Source organism: Glossina fuscipes, unplaced genomic scaffold (genome assembly GCF_014805625.2).
Source record: "Glossina fuscipes isolate IAEA_lab_2018 unplaced genomic scaffold, Yale_Gfus_2 59, whole genome shotgun sequence".
In the NCBI taxonomy this organism is placed as follows: Eukaryota; Metazoa; Arthropoda; class Insecta; order Diptera; family Glossinidae; genus Glossina; species Glossina fuscipes.
The window spans coordinates 2,821,220-2,839,867 of NW_023998431.1; the positions used below are offsets into that span (position 1 = coordinate 2,821,220).

At 33.3% G+C, this 18,648-nt stretch overlaps 1 protein-coding gene across 3 annotated transcripts in view; it reads right to left on the minus strand.

Annotated features, from left to right (window-relative positions):
- Nucleotides 1-18,648, minus strand: part of LOC119637368 (cell wall protein RBR3) — a 229,270-nt gene that overhangs the window by 141,543 nt on the left and 69,079 nt on the right. For all 3 annotated transcript variants that reach the window (XR_005247245.1, XM_038033349.1, XM_038033348.1), the window contains exon 2: nt 10,113-10,284. The gene's annotated coding sequence lies outside the window, so the exon portion shown is untranslated. The remainder of the gene's footprint in view (nt 1-10,112; nt 10,285-18,648) is intronic.

Here is an 18,648-nt window from a genome sequence, read left to right on the forward strand (position 1 = left end):
TGCATCTGCAGGCGAAAACTGTTTCTTCTTAGCGCTACTTAAATTAACAAAAAACTTTAGCCGACACAAATATTAGAAGGAACATAGCGTGAACAAAGGGAAGTCTCATGATGTTCAAACAACACATAATAGATTGCACATACATGATCCTCGCGAAGAAACGCCATATCTATTCGATTGTATCGACGATGTCCGTGGTGCCTCTGGGTTGCGTTATAGCCTTTCATTTTTCATTACCGATGGCTGCTCAATAGCGTTTTTCTGCATCCGGAATAAGAAAACTAATGCTTGTTCACTGCTCACGGCAGAATTCACTTATCAGCGTAATATAACCGCTAATGATCACACAAAGAAGTCACCTCACGATCTACCACGATAGACTAGCGCTTACAAATAATTTTAAGAAATGGTTCACATCTGCGGTAAGATTGAAATGCACTTTGTGTGATTTTATGTTGTTATTCAACTCCTTTCGACATTGAGCTCCTACACTGCATTTCGCTCTTTTAGGATAGCATAGAAATTTAGATTCGCTCAATCTTTTCTTGTTTGTGCGAATATTACAAATCAATTTAGTCTTCGACTCGAATGATTTTTCCTTCCGTAAATACTTTGCTTACATGTCCTTTGTGTCATTTTTATTTGCGATAGGATCAAGGGGAGAAGAAAGAAACCCACACACCCAAAAAAACCTCATGAGCTGAGTACAAACAAGGAGTCCATGGACCCCTTTTTTATTTTTATTTGTTAGAGCGAAAGCGGTAAGCAGCGCATATATAGCACCTATAGCTGCAAACCAATTAACAACTTCATGTTCTTTTAAGCATCTAACATATCTTAGTCGATATGTACGGTTATCGCAATGTAGACAATTTAGTTGATTCCCCAGGATAGGTGCCTCCCAGGAGTTGCACCAAACGGCCAGTTGAAGAATGAGGCAAATGAAACGAAAGGCTCGCACCTAATTCAAAATGGTCGCTTGAGCCTTTATTGGCACCCGGTTTCATTTCGTCTTTGTTTAGTCTGCAAGTAAGATTTATATGAACATTGCTTTACAATTGTTCAATATTTCTACTTGCTGCACTTATCTGTTTAGACATCTTGCTTGCTTAACCAATTAGTTGCATAATTTATAGTAGACGTCGCTATGGCACGACAGATTCGTTCCGTGTTGTACGAGACGCTTAAATTATATTATACAAATACATGAAACGCAAAACAGAGCGACTAACTTACTTTTTATATTTAAAATAACTTTCTTTAAGACACCACATAAACGTGCTTCTCTCACAAGAAAGGGAAAGAGGCAAATGTATAAAAAATTATCAATACACAGTTTCTGTCTCGCCTGTTTAACATGTATTAGATCGGCCTCTTTCAGCCTGTTCCACAAACGAGGTCACAAGTTTTTCTCCGCATTGTGCGAATCCGTCTTATAGGAACTCGTATTAAACTGACGATCTATTGGACTTCTAAATATCCCACGCACGTTAAAGTAAAGTAAAAAAGTTTTCACCGTTATTCGATAAAAAAATCAATTATTCATTGTTAAAAAATGTATTGTTATTGAAAATTAAAAAACTCATAAACAAACAATAATAAAATTCATAAATAGGAAATATTAAAGAAAAAACGAGCAAACAAACCGTAGTCGTCCCTGATTCATCGTTCAACGCTCTGAATTGACTCGTTTAATATTCGGCTATTCATAGAGCAATTTTTCAAAATAAGACGTTATGTGAGAAGAGTTCGATCCAAGCCACTTTCGCTAACGTTCGTTCTTAACCAAAGACACGTTGGTTGATCAGAGTTCATCAAAATATCTCCAAAATTAAATCGTCTCGCTAAGCGATTCCGAATCATCCGCATAAATGCAATGCTTGGATGAGTAGCTGATTCGAATCCCAGTACGTACCCAGAGGTTTACGTTGGTGGTGCTTTTAGCAACTTCATAGTCGGTGACGGCGTAATGTTTACCGATCGGACGCTCACCTCCTAGGCTAAATCCCTACATGTTTGCCTTTCCTCACTTTTATCTCCTGAAAGAATGAAAAAACATTTGCTTGTATACGAGCTCAGATTCTTTCAATATGAATCTAGTCGAATGGCTACAAAACGGAATAGGATCGAGAAAAAACCTTGAAGTTTTTAGAAGTTATAACCTACGGCGGGTTTTAAGATCAAATCGAATATACATTTTTTTCTATATGTATATAAAAATATGGAAAAATGATATTCATCGATCCACTAGCATTGTTTTATTATTATATATTTCCATACTCAACTTAGATGATTCGTGAAAATTTTAGACATTTATTTTTCAAATCTCAGCCTTCGCGAACTTACCACAAATTAACCATTTTTTGTAATGTATCAAGGTTAAAAAAAAGATTGTCTTTGTAAAAAATAAAAAAAAAAAATTTAAGTGAAAAGAGAAGAAAAAATTATTTTCGCCTCCATAACAACGAGAATCATTCTGCAGTTGGCAGGGCTGGCATTCATTATTTGAATTGAAGAGAATTTAAGAAAAAAAAAAGAAAAAACAAAAAAAAAACATTAAATTCACATTAAAATAATAAATGTTTGCCAACGTTTAGACAACCTTTCTGGAAAAATAATATAATACAATAAGAAGAAGTTGCGCTAATACGAGGTATAACATTAAAGCCAGACAAACTGAAATAGATAAGCGGGCGACAAGTCGACGAAGCGAAAGTATGGCGACATTTCAAAGACAATAACATCAGCATTAACAGAAACAAAAAAAAGAGTATATATATTAATACTCACAAAAAAAACACACACACACATATATATATATATATATATATATATATATATATTTATATTATACATATATCTGTATATACGTATATACATATGTTAGGGTTTTAATAACAACAATTACTACATAGTAGAACAAGGTGATATCCAGGAATGCTTTTATTGTTGTTATTCTCTCTTGTTTTCTCTACTGGTTTATCTAAAATGAAACCGTGACACATAACATGGCGTCGCACAAAGCCATTTATAGATATACACATATATATATATATAGGACTATTTACGTAAATATGCCATCCAAAGGTAACTCTGATAAAAAGCAAACTCTTACACCATTACCTTTACGATAAATGCGGAATCGCAACAACAACAACAACAACTATGAAGACAATAACAATTATACTGATACTGGAAGCTGCAGCCAGTAATGGTAAACTCGATTAACGATTCGATGCAACAGGAACATAAAGGACCACTAACGAAGACAACAACACTGTTTGTTATCAACGTGAAATTGCAACAACACAGGAACAACGAAAAAAAAGGTGCAAATTATAAGGTGCAAAACAACAAAAGTGGTGATGACAACACAACACAATGAAACGAAAAAGAAAGGCAGGATATCACAAAACAGAAGAAAACGCAAAGTAATCGACAACCAAAGCATATAAGAATATTCGATGAAACTGTTGAATACCCTTCACGAGCTGTGCTTACCTTTACCATCACTGTTTTTTTTTTTTTTTGTTTTTTGTTTAGATTTTAGTATTTGGTTTATTTAACTTTTTCCTTCTTTCTTAACTTTTATATCGTTTTTTTTTTTTTTTTTTTTACTTTTCAAAACAAGGCAAAACAATCAAACATTTTATTTTTAAGGGTTCTTAACACTCCGGCTTGTCTGCAAAAGCATAAACTGCGAGCACTCATAATTTGCGTTAAGTACAATAAGCAAAATCCGCCTGAGTGGCCGAGTAGGCAAGAGTCTCGACTAGCAACTCAATAGTCGTGGGTACAAACCTCAAGTGCGGTAGAGTTTTTTAATAAAAGCCGATAGCCCTAGATGCTAGTGCTTTATAAGACTTTAGTCTTAGAATTTATTCTCTGGCTAAATTTATAATAATAATAATAATAATAATAGTAATACAATAAGCAAAGAACACAGGAGCAGAAGCAGCAAAGAGATGAGAGAGTTTAATATTTGAATTGTGAAAAGAGTCTCTCGATATCCACTATCACAGCTCAGCTCTCAGATTAGGCTAATATAGAAGTCAAGTATAAAATTCTGAGTACTTCCATTAAACTCACTAAAATTCACGTTACAAAAAAGTGATCGCTTTCAGGAAACACACCAGAGAAAACCGAGTTCCTACACTAATTTTATTTTATTGTTGTCAATTGTACGCGTAGTTTAATTTTAATCTTATCATATACGCCAATCTACGTATTATGCACATCGGCTAGAAAGTAGCGCAAACTATCTGATAAAAATTGTGTTTTTTATTCACATATAGAACAGAACGTAAGGCTTAAGTCATTTGTCTGAAATGTAATGTAAGGACTGATGGGTAGAATAATAGACAATGCCATGGCATTTAACGTGATTCAATACCGCTTTTGGTTCTGTTAGTAGTTGTACTTCTATCACCTTTTCATTCAAGGCTCTTTTGGCCTAATATTCGGGTTTATAATTTTTTCTTACTGCACTAACACGAATGGTTACTTACCCACATATGATTCAATTTCCATTTGCGATTCGGTTCTCCATTGTTTAGAAAATGACTTTTTAAAGCTAAGAATTCTCTTACGTTAATTCATTGCATTATATGTACAGGATTTGAACGTAATGTAAATCTTAAAAAAAAAGCCATTCAGAAGAAGGCATACGTAGGCAAGACTATAAATATGAAATGGTCACTCTATAAGTGGAAAATAAATATAACATGTTACATGTGCGATATAAGTGTCGTATTAACGTAATATAATTAAAAGGCATATAGCGTGACAGAGTGCGATGTATGGTAGAGGACTAGCGTAATATTAGTAACAAATTGATACATTGGGAATAAAATTTAATTTCAAACGATTGTCGAGAAAATCTTCAACTATTACTACCACCCATCGGATAACGGCGGGGCAACGCCATTTCAGAGCGTTACCTTTCAGAAAGTGTGTTCTCCCCGAAGTGAATACCAAATAGTGTGTTTTAGCTTTAAATGGCTTATATTCTATATAATTTTGAGGAACCGTTGCTTTGTTTTGTGTTAAGTTAAAGATCCGTGCTATTGAATTGTAACGACCGACGAAAAACAGATACGCTACGTTAATTCGAAGGGTAAAATATAATGTCGGAGGCTAGACGTACCATTAATATGGATATCGAAGTGGTTTCAATATGCCAAACGTATCTGTATGAGCACCCGAGTAGGTAAAAATCGGTCGTAGTTTTAATGACTGCTCAGTCGGTAAAGGCGTAACACTTACCGATTGGACCAACGTCCACTAACTCTATATATCTATCAATTTTCTCATACCTCTTTTCAACTGTCATCGTGTAGCCCTTATAAGGATTTAGGAGAACTTTTCAGTTTAATAAAGTTCGACCACATATAAAGCCCATCCTGGCAATTAAAATTCCCAGTTAAAATTCTTGATCTAAAAGCCGTTGCTTCTTTAGTTTACTATTTGTTTTATCCTGTGATTTATTGCCTTCTAAGAACAATCCCAGAAGCCCAATCCTTTTTTTTTTATTTTCGTTACTAATAGGTGATCATTTCATCAAAAAATCGCTTAAGACAAACAATACGATTCAAGTAGTAGGAAGGGTAGAATTGATAAAGCTTTTCATAATGGTTTTAGTGGTTCAGTTATCGAAGCAGTAATGTTGCTTATTTTAGCGTGCCAACATTCTAAACTCACCTTGAACGCTTGAATGACAAAATTCAAATAATTGCAATTGTAATATTTTGTAAATGAATGCTACACAACCCTTAGAAAAAACCAAGCCAGGCCGCCTGTCCGAACGAAAGCTCTTTTTTACCATTTGCAGACACGTTTTACGAAATTTCAACGCTGAAAAGATCCCCTCAAAGTGCCTAAGTTTCACTCAATTCTTTTTACATTTTAAATTAACATATTATGTAAATGCCAAGTCATTTATCTTAAGCTTCCTTGGCTTTTCTTTCCACAGTTCCATTTGGTTAGTGTCTGCACCAGAGAAAGCAATCACTTGATAGAGCTATTGATTGACGAATTATGTGAGAGTTGGTCCCTTTAGTCATGTTTATAGCGCCAATACCAGGACAAAGGAGAAAAAATCAATTGGCTCAACTGGACCAATCATTCTACTTGTCGAATCGACATCATTCTCAAAAACACCGCCAGAATAAAAATCTCACTAAACTGCTATAGATTGTACTTCAAGATATTACTCTTATTTCTCCTAGATTTTGACAACAGTTTTGCTTATTTATGTACCGGGCCAAATAAAAGCGGTCTTCACAATCGCGAATAATTTTGTTTAAAAAAACATGATCCTGTTCATAAAAGCACTCACTCAACCAGCCAAACTATCTGAAAACCTTTCAGTTTTCACTCCTTAAATGACATTGCTATGATAGCTGCTATGTGTTCATATATCAAAAATGGTGAGAAAATTTTAAGCCGCAATTGTTGTCGAATAGCTATATATTTAAAGATTATTATAATGTAATTACTTTGCCTCTATTAAGATTTCCTCAATCGATTCAGAATGTCAGACTGATGAACCATATATATATATATAGATTTCCTTTGACATTCGATTCACATTTCTGGATAGTACAAAAGCAATGACAGATTCGTTGCATCCTTTCGTAGTAGGTTTAGAGGAATAAAATATAGAAAAGAAAAAACTGTAAATAAATAAAATAAAAACGCCCTGAAATAAACTAATATCGTTAAAAAGAATGAAAAAAAAAAAAAGAAAAAACAAAACAAAAGGGAAACAAAAGCCACATAAAGGACGTAGCAAAAGAAAAAGAATGAAGCCGAAATTGAAAAAAAAAAAAACTAACTGAGACTTAAACAAACATATTTGTGGAGCCACTTGCTGCCAGCAACCAAATAAACATTGAACCTGTCGGAATGTCTGACTATTACGTGTAACAATGAACAAAAGAAAAGAAAAGAAGGGATGAAGCAAAATAATAACAAAAGCAACAGCAAAGCTAGAAAAAGCAAATATTTATCGAATATTTTACCATTAAGTAGCAACAAGAGGAAGGTACATATCTAAAGAAATACATCTACGAAGATACACACATCCATGCGTTCGGCTGCATATACTTATGAGTTTGTTTTTAAAGCTGTGTCAAGTTAGAGTTGAAAGGGCAAACAATAAAAAAAAAAGAAGAAAAGTAGGGAAAACAAGATAGAAAAACAATAACAATCCACTAATATTTAACAGATAAGAAAAAGCATAAAAAAAAAAACATTGATAAACGTATACGCACCCAGCTTATGCTTATGTACATAACAGAAAAATATATTTACTGATATCCCTTTAGCTATTTGTTTTCACTTCATACACATGCATGTTACATATGTATATAATAATTGCATATGTAGTCTGAGTACTGGTACATATTTTGCTATTTCAAAAATGCGCATAGAGACAATTTTCATATTTTATATATAAAGGGAACGAAAAAAAATCCGACAATGTTGCCGCATTTGATATTGTTCCAAGCCGTCTATATTGCATCCGGTTCAATAATCATCCAATTTATTATCAGATAGTAAAAAATGACAAAGAAAAGAAACGCTGCCCGAGGCTTTAATCATTAAAGTAAGTATATTTCAGACTTATTTTTATATACATATACAAGCTTCTTAAGTTTAAGTTGGCCTTGAAAACGTTTTCTGATAAAAACGTCACTCCTCGGATTTGATTTTATAGATGTCAAGTTTTTTTAGCCACACGTCCATGTGATCCCGTTTCGGTTTTAGTGAAATTACATCTTAGAGATATCCTACTTTTACATCTTCTGTTTTGAATAAAATATCGAATCGAGATTCGAAATTTAAATATTTAAATGGGGTTGGAGTTGAAGTTGAGTAAACTTTAACGCAAAAAAAAAAAAAAAAAAAAATTTCACTTATCGTAAACAGAATGTGACGAGCCTTTTGACCACCACCGAACATACACTTATAAAATGCATTTCCTGAACGACGGGAGAAAAAAGAAATGTAACGGCAGTATAGAAAATAAATGCTGTACGCATACGTATGCGCGGAAAGTGGTTTAAGAAAGTTCCCTGCGAATATTTTGATTTGACAACTCCTTCTCCGTTTGACCGACTATTCATAGCGTATATCAGGCAAATCAGGGCCTTAGCAGATTCCAATTGGCATTTGGAATTATAAAGGCGCAATATTGCCTCAACATTGCCCAGTCGCCTGCCACGACATATTTAAAATATGAAATTTTCAAGCTGTAGGCATATCCAGGTAGACGCAAACTCTATATATGCCTATTATTTCAATATATACTATCCACGTTGATTTTTTGATTGTCCGAAAATATAATGTACATTTCAAAAACAAAATCTTGTTTATTGCTTTAGCGAAATTTGATTGCAGCTATATTGTTTCGTGACTATAAACAAATTTTTAAAAACGTAGTACGGCTGATTTTACAATTGTCAACATCCATGCATATTGACGCATTTTGTTGTTTACTATACAAGAATTTTTGAAACGTGTCTTTATGAAGTTCTCTTGCCCGCTTGTCGGCGCGATTACAACAAATGTGAATGAACGGTGCGCATGTAAAGTTTCCCCTACTGAATGGGTGTTTTGAAAAGTTTAACAAACGCTGCTAAGTTCTAAATTCGTACAGATTTTGACAAGCTCAGCTGCCAACAGAAATAAAATTTCCTTACAAAGCCTCAAAAGAAAGAGGCAAACAAGAAGCATGCACCTCTGTAGTCAACCGCTTTATGTATCATATGCCATGTTTACAGATATGCGGCTGTCATCAAAAAATAAAGTGAACTTTTTTTATAGACTTATGATGAGTATTCATTAATTCTTCCATTATGACTCAACTTCATCACGCTTATCGTCTTCATAACACTCAATTATAATACTCCTTTATCAATTCATAATGTTCAAGGCCACGATAATTTCAAAAAATTTTTAACATAAATAAAATTCGATTGATCGATTGTTTTCGGGTCGTATATATATATATTTATGTCTTGTGTTTCATAACGTCCTGGTAATAAGATATCATTGTTTTATAGATATATCGTTAAAATTAAAAAACTTACTTTGGTATGCTTACAAGAGCACTTATAAGTGCTTCAGAATTGGAATATATTGACATGAAGTTCCATATAATATGCCAGCGACATTACTATCAACTAACTCATAAATAAAATAATTTGATGAGTGCATAGCACGCAACAAGTTTATATGAAAAATGCACCTTGTTTTATTTACACACAATGTGTTAAAAGGTATAAAAATGTATTGAGAATTTCAAAGAAATAAGTAATAACCGAAAATTAAAACATTTTTGATGAGATTGGCTTTTATAACTTCTAGATGCTCTGCTACTTTCAGCCGTTGTGCAAGCGAAAAGACATAATCAAGAATTGAATTCTGCTTTTCTTTGCGATTTTGAACAACAACAATCTAAACAATCCAGCCAAGTCGAAAAAAGTCGCCCCTTTTGTAATTCGTAATAAAAATTTCAAGAAATATATATGAAACTAGAGGATAATAACGTGATTTTATCTGTAGAGCTTTTACTTCGTATTAATGCGGATGCATGCTTGCTTTGCTAGTTATCGCTGCTGTTAATGTCGCTAACGTTGATAACGTAAAGTAGTTTGTTGCCAATTTTATTTCAATGGGTATTAAAATTTTGCTTAAGGACAGATTTTCACTTTTTCTCTTTCTGTTAAGAAGCGCACAGAAAATTATCATAAAATTACAAAAATATGCACAGAACACTATTCAGTGCTTCGTGCTGACTCTGCTGACTTATTTGTATCTTTAAAAGCATTTTATATATATATATATATATATATATATGTATATAGATAAGTATATCGTATGTAACTATAGTTACAACTTACCTGGTAAAAGTGTGGAACATATATTCATATATACATATACGTATGTATATATATATATATATATATATATATATATATATGTATGTATGGATGTGCACGTGTGTGTATGTGTGTAGATATAGACAAGTAATTTAAAATTTTTTTATTGCTGTTGTGCGGTAAATTTTAAAGCTGCAGATAATACAAATCCTTACTCATACATACACTTATATGTGTGTATTGCTGTCAGTTCGTTTTTTATAATTTTTCATCTCTTTACAGCTCTGTTTTCTGTTCCAACTGAAATGTTTGCTTAAGTATGAGTATGTAGAGTGCTGCTGGCTTCTTGCTTCTTTTTTTTTTTTATATCCTTAAATCATGTCGTTTAAAGTTACATCTGCAAGCAAAAGAGAATAACCCACAAACAAATGTTCAAGTAAGTATTCAGAGGTATTCAGATAAACAATACAAAGAGAAAAAATAATTTAAAACAAAAAAAAGGAAAAAAAGTTAAAATAAAAAACATTATAAAAAGATATAGACATTCATTTATATGTACTTACAAATATTTATGCACACAAGCATATGTGGATAGCAACGCATACGCGTAAGTACTTTTGCATTTAAGGTGTCAAAGATCCACATGGATACACATTTACACAATTTTTTTTTTTTTCTTTTTTTTTGAAAAAGAATAAATCCATTACGAAATTAATGCTTTCGGTGTTTTCCATACCAGTAGCAAAAATGACAACAGTAACAGCAACGGCAACAAACAGTGAATCTACAATTATGCTATTATCAGAGCTACCGGTCAACCAAAGCTAGTGTACGCGCGACTATATTAACAGTTTTAAACCATCTATACGTGTCTATAAATTCCACACAGTCAGTGTTTATTGCTTTCATAATAATGGTAGCAGCAACACAATATACAAGACAAGTAACTGAAAAGTACCTATAAAAATATAGAAGAGAAATTTTATCTCGATCTATTTGAATGAAGAGATCTGAACCGTGTTAAGTTGAGGACATAAATAGAAAGGTTGTGAAGTGCAAGTTTTTCTCTTATCGCTCAACATATAAATATGAGGCGTTTTTGGAAAAATTCGGCAGAACTTTCCTATAAATTCAAAAGTGTCCGATAAATTCATTGGATGCATCGTATATTAAACTGGAGCTCGAGAATGCTACAGTGAACTGATAAAAAATATCTCATAGACAAAAATTAATATTACCATCAGATCAGTCACAAATTCAATGTAAACAAAACGAAATGAAATTATGTTGATATTAAAAAAAAGAAAAAAAAAATAAGAAGACGCGACAGCAAACTGGTTATCTTGAATTATGTGATTTCACATCTTCGGAGTTATTCTTCTTGTTTATGGGATGAACAGATCACACATGAAGAAGCCAGAAACAATTGAAATCGTCCGATCAAGGATATTTCATAAACAGCTACAAGTAATATAATCGGCCGTGGCCCAACGTTAAACTCCCTACACCAATTCGTTTAATATATGCATTCCTATAACTACTTTTCAAAATAAAGTCATATATGTGAATTGGGCGAGAAAGTAGCCCGATCCGAACCATTTTCAATAGCGCTCGTTTTTGGGCCAAAGCAGGTCGGTGTATCAAATTTCAACAAAATATGTCATCTGTAGTTTCAATACATTCAACACATGGACATTCATCAGTCGGTCGATCGGTATAATCAGAGATGAGCTTATCTCAGGTCCTTCTTTTGGGTGTTACGATATATTTCATGATGCGGAAAGAATAGTAACCAATATCGAGACTTTCGCAGTTATGCGATAATTTTTGACTAACAAAACAAAAATAACACCTCAAGTATTGTTAGAGTGGGCATATCATGGAGTACGACAAGCTTGTAAATAAATTAGAAAACCTATTAACTTAAACAACTGCCGAAAAGCCTATAGATTGAAGAAACACAATCATTTCTTTAAAGATACTTCCAAAGCTATGTGTTTTGTTTTCATTAATCCAAAACATTGTCTAGACATAACGGAATAAAATTTGCAGATTTATTTACAAAGGGAATAGTTTCTTATTTAAACAGCGTATACAAAATAGCGTCCTCTGTGCTACGTGATTCACTAATGAAAATTACATTTTCTATAAAAGGTTTATTTACGATTGTTCATATATACAGAATATATAATGTATGCTGTTTTAAAGCATCTTCTACTCTTCCTGAGAATCCTTTAAGTTTCTTGTACCGAAAGTAAAAAATAACTATGAAAGGAATAATGTCATGGAAACTTGATGTAAATACCAGCACAAAAAACGAGCAATCTTTGATAATCAAAGTTGAAGAATTGTGGATACCGACTGTATTAACCTAATCAAAATTGGAAAGTGCTTTCTTGGTCCTCGTAAATATTTTTTTTTTATTTTGTTACTTAACTCCTTATCTGAAATAGGTTGACAACAATACATTGATTGACATTAAAACTTTTGTTTCTCACGAGGTTTTTATCTTCTTTAATTGTTTTTCAGCAAATTGAGAAACTCACCAAAAAAAATTTTTTTTTTATTATTGGGTTAATGGATGCTGTTAACCTTCACTGCCAGTAAGAAAGGTTTTTCTTGAAATTTTCCTTGAAATCCAGGCTTTTCGTCAAACGTCGAAACACCGTAAAGACAACCTGTGCGAAAGGAATCTTAACTGGAAACTTATAGCCCAATAACTTGCACACTGATTTCTTACCTTTCTCTTGCAGTAACAGATATCTTTAGGTAGTGTTTATCTTCACTTGAAAATACTCTCAAACAACCTTGCGTTAGTGCGGCTCCATTGAGACTTCCATTACACGGACATAAGGCTGAGAAAGACTCGAACGGAACCAGTACTACTGTCAAAAAAATGTGATCAATACGGCTATAGAATTACACATTTTCGTGATGTTTTTTTCATTATTTCGGAACGCGTGAACTCTAACACGGGCGACTCAGGTACAGCAAAAACGAAAAGTTTTAGCATAAAATTTCCGAGGAAAGAGAATGAGGCAAATTATTAGCAAACAAAGCAGGGCAGTTTCATGCCCCTGGCATTCCAGACAAAGTGTACGTCCGTGGGACATTACTATAGGCTAGATCGAATGAGAGAAGTCGCCCACCTTTACTCAATGTCCGCCCGAGTAGCCGAGCAAATCTCAATGCGATAGAGTTTTCTTTGGTTGTACGCTGTAGCTAGTGCTCAGTCGGTAAAACGATAACACCATCACACTAGGACAGTCGCAAGAACTATTTCCCGATTTCTTTCTCTTTCCCCTCTTTTTCTCTGACGATCACCGTAGTATATGAATAGCAAAAATACAGTGCAGTATCGACATTTCATGTTTCTCCCTAATTTACAAAAAAAAAAAAAAAAAAAAGTAGTGACACTAAAAGCTTTGGTTATAGCCTCGTAAGACCTTCTTTCCTGTTTGTTTTTTTTTTTTTTTGTTCTTTTTGTTGCTAATACAGTTTTGTAGCGTTAGTAAACTTTCTTTTCGTTATTCGGATAGCATATGAATCTCATGTTCATACACTTCATGTCTTCCCTGGGGATTATCCACCAAAGACCTATTTTTAAGGATTATCGTAAGAATGAAAGAACTACTCATTAGTTGAGTGAAATAAGTGACGATCAGAAGAAACGATGTACAGTAAAAGCTCCTTATTCGCGATTTCACTAATCGCGGATGAAAAAAATGCGACCAATTCCCATATTTGCGGCTATAAATTTCTTTATTCGCGATTTTTGAGAATGTAAATAAACAGAATGAAAGGAAACTTATTACTCAATGAATAAAGTATTGTAGCGAAAATCCCAAATCTACTTCATTTCAGCTAAGTAATTTCCTCAAATAAAAAATTGCCTAAAGAGGGAAAAAAATGTTTTTTTATTTTGTCACCTAGGAACGTATCCCCTATAATCCCATATAAATTACCATTCCGTATTCGCGGCATTTTTATGGAACCTATTCCTCGCGATAAAGTTTTATGTATTATACTTGCAATTGTGTAATGAACATACAGATCGTTAGGACTAATGAATCTAATGATACGGGTGTGAAAATTTAAATATATAAAATAGAAAAAAATAAAAAAACTGGAAATATTTTTCTTGAATTAATTGCCAATGAATTCAAAGCAGCAACACGTACGTGTTCGTATTGTTCTTCAACATGTTCAAATTATATTCGATTCAATTTAACCAATTAGTTCAACAAATTTACGCCTACACCTTCACTCAGTAGAGACAGAATGCTTATATTAAAGGTAATTTATTTCCACTTAATTCCGATTTGGTCTCCCGAACACATTGTAATAAATAAAAAAAAAAGAAGTAAAATAAAAAACACACCAGCCAACTAGCGTATGAATGAATAAATGAATTCGAGAGAACGAAAATCCACTCACAAGAAAATTAAGTACATACAGAGATAAATATGTGCACAAACACGTGCGTCGCTTAAATATGAATAGAGAAAAGTAAGCGTAAGGAAACTTTATGAACGACAAATGAAAAATAATTTTTCAACAAAGCGAAGCCAAGCAACAAATTTAAGGTTAATTAACTTTGACACCTTAAATGTCAGTCATTCTATTTATTTGTCTATACGTGTAGGTATATAAAATAAGGAGGAAGTTTTTTAGACACACACATACAACGGTATACATTCAGAAAGTGATTCTACAAGTTAACCTTTAGAAGAAATAAGACATAAGAACACAAAAAACAAAAAAAAAAAAAAACAAAAAAAAAATTGAACAGCAAAAGATTCATTACAAGCATGTACGTCGAATAAGCTGAAATTTAAGGAATTTTTGTGAGTATCAATAATATATTAGGTCGAGAAATAAATTTCTCGAAATTTTGTTGTAAAATTCAATTTTATTGAGAATTAACTTGAAAGTTTAATAATCAAAGTAGCTACCAGCTATGGTCTTTTGCCATTGGCCGGTTAAGTTACGAGGTGACGTAGTCATCGACACTATTTTCCCGTATCTTCAACTTTGCAAATCGGCTGCTCTTCTAAATATGAATGCAATGGTAATCGGAAGAAGACAGGTTTAAAGCGTAATCCATTTGCTGAAGAAACTCCCTGCCAGAGTTAAAGAAGACGTCTTAGGTTGCTTTTGCTAAAAACGGACGGACAATACGAATTTGGTCGTCTTTAAAACAAAACTTGTTTGTCCGAAATCCCGCAAACCATTTTCCAACTCCTTCCTAGCTTATTGTATTCTCAATCCAAGCCAACTAAATCGTCAATTGAGATCCAACTCTTTTCACTATGATATGCATTGAGAGGCGTCCTATAAGCACATGAAACTTATACCGCGCAAGCATCAATGCCCATAAGCTCCCTGTACCCAATACTTCGGCAGAAATTGCATGCATAGTATGTTATGTATGTAACAAATCAAATGGTTTTAAGCGTTTTTAAGTACGCGAAAATAAAGCTAATTTAGATCCACAAAAAAAGTTATAAAGGTTCATGTTAAGATGATATCACACGATAATCATAGGTGCCCTTGTAAGTATCTTAACCGACCGATTGAGATAAATTACGTCAATATGGGTGAAGGCGACACCAAATTGATTTTTTGCTTACTTCGTACCAGTAAAGCTTCTAATAAGAGAAAACATTTGAACGGACGTACCGAAGGCTAAACTGGCTTAATATCTTTACCCAGGATATAACAGGATATAATATATTTGTAATATGTACATAATCAATCTTGCATATTGCGCGCACACTCTGACATTGAAGTGGTAGAGTTAGAGTCCAATTCTGAAGAAAGTCAGCGTTTGAGTAAAAGATCTTTCATACTAAGTTTGGTATTGAAAGTAGTAGACTTTTGATCTTCGTTATGAATGGCAAGAACATGCATTGCTATAATAGACCCCGACAGTATTTGAACAAAATTCTCTACTATCTCTTCGCTGCAATGACAGATCAAGCACTCTTTTATGTATATCTTAACTAAAAAATTAATAATAATAAAAGAAGGTGAATATATAAATTATATTGACTGCGTAATCCTGCAGAATCAAAGGAAGTGCCGTTTAAAATATGGTTCGAATGTTTCAATGCACTGCTGGCAATGTAAATGGCACTTTAGAAACAAAATATGCCAACCCTTGTAGTCGTGTGATTATGAACAAATCATTTGGTTAGATTCAGATAGTGGTTATTGCTTGGCTAATATGACATCGGTTTAAAGAGCTATACGGACGTGCTTTCTCAAGCACTGAGTGCTGTATTACAAAACTCAACACAGCAATGATTTAAGTGGCGCTTGTGGCTGGCATACTCTACTTTTTTTCAGAACAGTATTTAAAAATTTCTTTCAATTTACGATTATCTTTTGAACCGTACTTTCGAATTTCTTATTTATATTTTTTCGGTCGTTGTACGCGTTTTCTATGCTTGATTGTTTTCTACATATTTCGTATATATAACTGACATTTAGTGCAACAATATCGTTTTTCATAGTAGATACATGTTCTACAAGAATCAACTTTAGTTTATCATGCCACAAAGAAAATTTTAGATATTTTTTGTGCTTTTTTTTTTATATCTAATAAGGTAACCGATCTGTTATCCAGAATTAGAATCTTAAGACTTTGATGCCGTCTGTAAAATGGGTTACAACAGAAAACGACATGAAAGTCTATTTTAAAAGTAAATTAAATCGGATTTCATTAGCATAGGACCCGTAAAATCATGCAATTTGAGCTAGAATTTGCATAATTCGCAGTATTCACCAATCAAACTAACTTGGTAAAAACAATACACTGCCTTTATTGGGCTATTCAATTTTAAACTTACATGAGGATAATATGCTTATGCTCTTATGCTCTTAACTCATCAATTTTTAATATGAAAAAATGCTTTAATTTGTTTTTGTTTAAAGACTACATTATATACAAGGACATGAACAAAAAAATTTTTAAAATTCACATCATACAAATATATATCGATTATTTTTATCCTTTTTTTGCCAATCTTAGTATGTGTGCACTTAGCTATTAAATATTTAATCAACCTAAGAATTATTTGCAAAATAACAATTCCATAATCGAATGTCAATGTTACTATCGAAAAAATGAAAACAAAACGATTTTTCTACGTGAAAATGATTTATATGAAATAAGGTTCGAAACAGTTTTATCCTCGAGAAGTCAGCTTGCATAGAATATCTTTATCTTTGTACAATATTTTCGCGATAGATAAAATTTTCAGAAATGTCATAAAACTTTTGTGGCATTGAGTCTATTTAAAGAATATATGTGAAATGCGAAAATCGGAGAAACATTACTTAGCACTTGTCAAAAACCTGCAATATATCGATAGTAAAGTTGGTATGTACGACCGCCAAGTGCTTTTAATGCCATCTTCAGAATTTTCGACAAGTCGAAAAAAAATGCAAAATCTGTTGCACAAAAGCAAGCGCTCTCTCTCTCAGATGAATGAAAGAAACTCTTCACCAATTTCTGTTGTGCATGTTGAGAGCGGTGGTTTCTACAAATTTGTGAATGACTTTCTCCACTTTCAAAACAAGAGGACAAAAAGTTTTACTCTCTTTTTAAAAGGTCGGACCAAACTCGAATTGATATAATATATCGTCCGTTTAAATTCAATGAATTTAAGTGACAGTAACAAATGTATAGCAACACTACAGATAGCACCACATGATTTCTGGATAGTACCATGTTTCAAACGATACATGCCAAAATTAGTTTGCAGCTTGCTGTGGTTTTAGTGAGACTAGTTTCGCTATCCTCGAAACGATGCCAATCTCTGAATTTCGTTAATTGAGCAAATGTTCTTGTTGAAAAGATTAAACCACACTTTGTGTGTGGTTTGAAAATCTTAAACAAGGCCATGTGGACACCGAAGACTCTAAACGCTCTAGTCGCCCGAATTTAGCAAATTCTCAAAAAAACTTTAAAGAAAAGCACAAAATAGTTTTGGAAGACTGAAAAGTGCCTTCGCATGAACATTCATCCCTAAGAAAGGTCTGTTCGAATTGAGCGGCGCGTTCTCTCACCTTTGACCATACGTAAGAACGTTTTGGAGTCAATTAGCTGAAATAAATAGGATTCTCGCATGGGATACAAAATATGAAATCGACAGTATAATCGACAATTAGCCGAGTAGACGACAGCAGCCGGCAAAAGTCCACTGGGAAGGTGATGGCGTCGACTGGGATCTTGAAAAGGGGCAAAGGATCGCATTATAACTGCGTTTGAATGATGGAATTGCGAGAAGCAACAAGTTAGACCGGAGAATTATTGAGTGATGTAATGCAGTAAAAAGCAAACAAACATTGAGGAATTCTAGCTGGGCAATAAAATGAGTTCATCGATTTTCTTTTGGTCTTTGAACTAAAGTATTGAGTTAAAGTAACTCATTTTCGCATTGAAAGTGATTTTGTAATCTTCATCAACCATTCGGAAATGAAGAAACTTGCTCGAACTTTTTTTGCTTTCCGCGCGAATGATTCTAACAGTTGCAGAATAAATTTAGCATCGTGGTATTATTTTGAGTTACGAATGTTCCTCTCGAATCGGTTTGTTATCGGTTAATTATCGTAAGCAGGCTTCAGGAAACATAATTTCATTGTTTGCTTCAAAAAACGGCGCTATATGATCTTGGTTTTGTTGATAGAAATTGCATTACTCCCATTTTTCATAATCCGCCATGATTCAACAGCGTTTTTTTGAAAGTGAAAC